The following is a 5,278-nucleotide window of genomic DNA, read 5'->3' as shown; positions in this document are numbered from 1 at the left end:
TATCAAGTAATACTACAAAACCACTGTAATCAAAACAGCCTGGTACTGGCACACTATCAGGCATGTAGACCAGTGGAACAGCACACAGAACCCAGAAATTGGCCCAGGCCATTATGCTCAATTAATATTTGACGATGGAGGCAAGAACATAAAATGGAGCCAAGATTGTCTCTTCAATAAATAGTGTTGGGAAAATTGGATAGATACATGCAAAAAAATGAAACTAGACCACCAACTTACACCATCCATAAGTATAAACTCAAAATGGATAAAAACCGTAAATGTATGTCGTAAAACCATAAAAATCCTAGAAGAAACCATAGGTTATATAACCTCAGACATCTCTCATAGCAATCTCTTTGTAGCTACATCTTTTAGGGCAAGGGAAACTAAGGAGAAAACAAATGGGACCTACATAAAAATAAAAAGCTTCTGCATAGCAAAAGAAATTATCAGCAAAATGAAAAGGGAGCCCACTGTATGGGAGAACATATTTGGCAATGATACATCTGATAAAAGGTCAATATCCAAAATATGTAAAGCACTCATAGAACTCAACAAAAGGAAGACAATCCAATTAAAAAGTGGGCAAAGGGATGAACAGCATAGGGGAGGGAGGCACCAACATGAAGTTCGAGTACGATCAGTGTTTTAATTGCTGGTTTTCCGAGAAGTTCCTCAAGGGGGACAGCTCTGGGGTCCTGTGCACTGACCTAGTGTGGCCAGAAAGTAATAAAGGAGAAGGAGATTCCCATGGAAGGACTGGAGTTCATGGGCCATGGCAGAGAAGAGCCTGAAAGCTCTTTTTAACCTTGACAGTCACCTTGAAAATAGACTCCTCAAATCAGGAAATTGAGGCCTCTGGTTTGTCAAGGCTGTGAAGATAGCCATTAATTTCATGAGGATGTATTTTCCTCGTAGATGTTTTCCTCTCATTTGTAAAAGATGATGAACCATCACTTTTTACTTTGGGATAATTTCTCACTTGCTCTGACATCTTGTAGGAACTCGCTGTGCTAAAACGGAATGATTTCTTGGGATTATGGTGGCAATACTTCATCTAGGATTAGCTTTAAATATATCTTGTATCTAAAGACTGATAAACTTGTGAGGATAATCATGGTTGCCTGACTGATTGAGTTATGCCTCAAAGGACATTAGATATACTGTACTGGGGTCATTGTTCATGGAAGCAATTGGTGAAGACCTCTTTTCTCTCAGGGAGCTAATGCTCTGAAAAGGGATCCCAGCATGACTGTTTCAATAAATGCTTAGGAGCAGTTTTATTTTTATATAGTAACTTAACTGTTAAGATTGCTCAATGGTGGACTGGGTTAGCCAAGAGGAAGTTTTAACAATTCCCTGCCTTAACAAAAGGTGTCAGATCCCACATTAAGATGTGAAAGCTTCAAGAATGTTAGAGCAAATACCATTTCAGAGTTCATAGTGTAGTTCAGTCATTAAGATCCTTGGAGTATGCTATGGAGGAAGATCCTAAATTGCAAAGGTTTGCTGCTATGGCCAGCTTTCAACATAAGTCAATGAATTAAGTCAACCTGTATATCCTGAAAATGCCAAAATACTGTATCTGGTTAGGGGAGAAAGGAATTTGCTTTATTTGCCTTCTCTGTAATATCTATAATCATGAAGATGGAATAAATTGTAACATTTTGTTTCTATATAAAAAAAAAGTGAGCCCTGGCTGTTTTGGCTCAGTGGATAGAGCGTTGGCCTGCAGACCAAAGGGTCCCAGGTTCGATTCAGGTCAAGGGCACATGCCTGGGTCAGGGCCTCGATCCCCACTAGGGGGTGTGCAGAATGCAGCTAATCCATGATTCTGTCTAATCAATAATGTTTCTCTCTCTTTCTCTCCCTCCTCCCTTCCTCTATGAAATCAATAAAAATGTATTTTTTTAAAAAAGTGGGCAAAAGACCTAAATAAGCACTTCTCTAGAGTGGATTTACAGATGGCCAAGAGACATGAAAAAATGCTCAGTCACTAATCATAAGAGAGATACAAATTAAAATGACAATGAGGTATCACCTCACATCTGTCAGAATGGCTACCATCAACAAATCTACAAATGACAAGTGCTGGCAAGGATGTGGAGAAAAGGGAACCCTACTACACTGCTGGTGGGACTGCAGACTGGTGCAGCCATATGGAAAACAGTATTTAGTTTCCTCAAAAAATTAAATATGGAACTACCATTTGACCCAGTAATCCCACTTCTAGGAATATATCCTAAGAAACTTGAAACACTAATCAGAAAGAATGTATGCACCCCTATGTTCTTAGCAGCACAATTAACAATAGCTAAGATCTGGAAACAGCCCAAGTGCTCATTAGTATATTAGATAAAAAACAACAATGATGGTACATTTACACCATGGAATACTATGCAGCAGTAAAAAAAGAGAAGGATTTCATACCTTTTGAGACAGCGTGGAAGGACTGTATTATGCTAAGAGAAATAAGCCAGTCAAAGAAAGAGAAGTATCACATGATCTCACTCATATGTGGAATCTAATGAACAAAATAATTGAATGAACAAAAAAATAGATCCAGATACAAAGAAGCATGGAACAGACTGTTGAATCCGAGAGGGAAGATGGGGGTGTGTGGTTGGGTGGGAAGAGGTCAACCAAAGAACTTGTATGGATGTATGCATAACCCATGGACACCGACAATGAGGTGGTGAAGGTCTTGGGTGGGAATTGGCTGGAAGGTCTCAATGGGGGAAAAAGGGAACATATGTAATACTTTCAACAATAAAGATTTTAAAAAGAAGTAATCACTAATGTATTATTATTGTTGTTGTTGTTATTGTTTGTTTTTTAAACCCAAATTTGGAGTTTAGAAAATAAATCAATACTCATATTTATGCAAAAAATTTAGATATCTAATTTTATTAGAGAACGAAAATGCGCCTTAAACCATAACAGTGACCTTCAACTGTGACCTCTGCTTTTGTATTTGTTCATTTCTTAATCAAGAAAAGTGAATTCTGGCTCCCTCTTGTGGACTTTCATTTTTAAAATAAATGCGATGAAGAATTTTGTTATCCTAGGAAATTTTATGCACTAAAAAGCACCTAGCTTCTCTCTGGAATAAGATTGGTTCCTTGAGACTCATTTTTAAATGCTAGACATGTCTCTCAATAACCAAATCAGAATCTTCCACCTGCCAAAGGTGTAGTCAGGCTGGTTCTGATGTTTCTGTTAGTAGCCAGGGCAAGTGCTTTGAGGTCCTATGGAGCTGCTCTAAAGAAAGAGAATAAGCTTAAATAAGATAAAAAATTAAAACCCTTTTATAATTCCACAATCCTGGCAGTTCAATTCCACATGTCACATAAGTTCTTTCATGATCTAGCACTTGTGTAACTTTAAGTCCATCTGATCCAATGCGTCATATAAGGTCTTTGTTTCCTTGATTTTTTTTTGTTTGAAAGATCTATCCAGTGATGTCAGTGGGCTTTTAAAGTATCCTATTATGACTATACTAGAGGCCCAGTGCACAAATTTGTGCATGGGTGGGGTCTGGCTGGCCTGGCCCCAATTGGGGTGATCAGGGCCTGGCCAGCTGGGGGGAGGGGCCACAGGCAATTGGCTGGCAGGCCCCGCCCCAAATTGGGGTTGGGGGGGCTGATTGGGGGTGTGGCCAGCCATTGGGAGGAGCTGTGGGCGATGGGCCTCCTGGCCCCATCCCCTATTGGGGGGGGGGCAGGGCTGGTGAAGGGGAAAAGGGTGGGGTGTTTGGCCAAATGTCCCCACCCTTGATCAGGGTGGGAGAGTATGGCAGTGGGCAGTACTTATTAAAGGAGACTTTTGAGACCAGTAACTGGGGAAAATGAGAAAAGAGCAGGTTTGAGCAGAGGAATAAGTAAAGCTGCAATGCTGGCCAGGGATCAGCCTTAGCGAACCACATAGAGAGTTCTTGGGTCAATGGGGAAAAAAGGAGACATATGTACCTGATCGGGTGGTTCGCTGGCCACAGTGGGCATCATAGAAACCGGTCGTCACAGTGTTATGGTCGCTGGCTTTATATTTATATAGATTGCTGTCAATCTCTTCCTTAAAGTCCTCTAAGAGCTTTTTTATATAATTAGGTGCTCCTATATTGGGTGCATATATGTTTACCAGGGTCATATCCTCTTGTTGGATCAATCCCTTTAGCATTATATAACGGATTTTTTTTTTTATCTCTTGTTATGGCCTTGGCTTTGAAGCCTCTTTTATTCAAAATAGGTATTGCTACCCCCCTTTTTTTCATTCTCATTTGCATGGAAAATTTTTTTCCATCCTTTCACTTTCATCCTGTGTAAGTCTTTTGTTCTGAGGAGGGTCTCTCTTTTTTTTTTTTTAATATATTTTATTGTTTTTTTACAGAGAAGAAGGGAGAGGGACAGAGAGTTAGAAACATTGATGAGAGAGATCAATCAGCTGCCTCCTGCACACCCCCCACTAGGGCTATGCCTTCAACCAAGGTACATGCCCTTGACCGGAATCGAACCTGGGACCCTTGAGTCCGTAGGCCGACGCTCTATCCACTGAGCCAAACTGGTTCAGCAGAGGGTCTCTTATAGACAGCAAATATGTGGGTCACGATTTCTTATCCATTCAGCTACCCTATGTCTTTTGATTAGAGCATTTAAGTCATTTACACTTAAGGTTATTATTAATAGGTACTTATTTATTGCCATTGTTATTCTTTACTAGAGGCCCGGTGCATGAAATTCATGCACGGGGGAGGGTGTGTCCCTCAGCCCAGCCTGCACCCTCTCCAATCTGGGATCCCTCTCACAATCCAGGACTGCTGGGGCCCAACCACTTGCCTACCTGCCTGCCTGATTGCCTCTAACCGCTTCTGCCTGCCAGCCTAATCACTCCCTAACCACTCCCCTGCCAGCCTGATCAATGCCTAACTGCTCCCTTGCTGGCCCAGTCACCCCTAACTTCCCTCCCCTGCCAGACTGGTTTCCCGCAATTTCCCTCTCCTACAGGCCTGGTCGCACCCAACTGCCCTACTCTGCTGGCCCAGTCACCCTTAACTTCCCTCCCTTGCCAGCCTGGTCACCCCTAACTGCCCTCTGTGCTGGCCTGGTTGCCTCCAACTGCCCTCCCCTGCAGGGCTGGTCCCCCCTAACTGCCCTCCCCTGCAGGTCTGATCACCCCCAACTGCCCTCACTTTCAGGCCTGGTCCCTCCTAACTGCCCTCTGTGCTGGCCTGGTTGCCCCCAACTGCCCTCCCCTGCAGGCCTGGTCCCTCCCAAATGCC

The 5,278-nt window shown here is 42.5% G+C and overlaps 1 pseudogene across 1 annotated transcript; it reads left to right on the top strand.

Annotated features, from left to right (window-relative positions):
- Positions 1–596: 596 nt before the first annotated feature.
- On the top strand, positions 597–810 carry LOC308513785 (TP53-regulated inhibitor of apoptosis 1-like; annotated as a pseudogene). The gene has a single exon. The product of its transcript is annotated as a TP53-regulated inhibitor of apoptosis 1-like (transcript).
- Positions 811–5,278: the final 4,468 nt, after the last annotated feature.

The sequence above is a fragment of the Myotis nattereri genome (genome assembly GCF_964212035.1).
Source record: "Myotis nattereri genome assembly, chromosome: 2".
Classification (NCBI taxonomy): Eukaryota; Metazoa; Chordata; class Mammalia; order Chiroptera; family Vespertilionidae; genus Myotis; species Myotis nattereri.
Note: the sequence above shows the minus strand (reverse complement) of the source record. Positions and strands in the feature narration are given on the sequence as shown.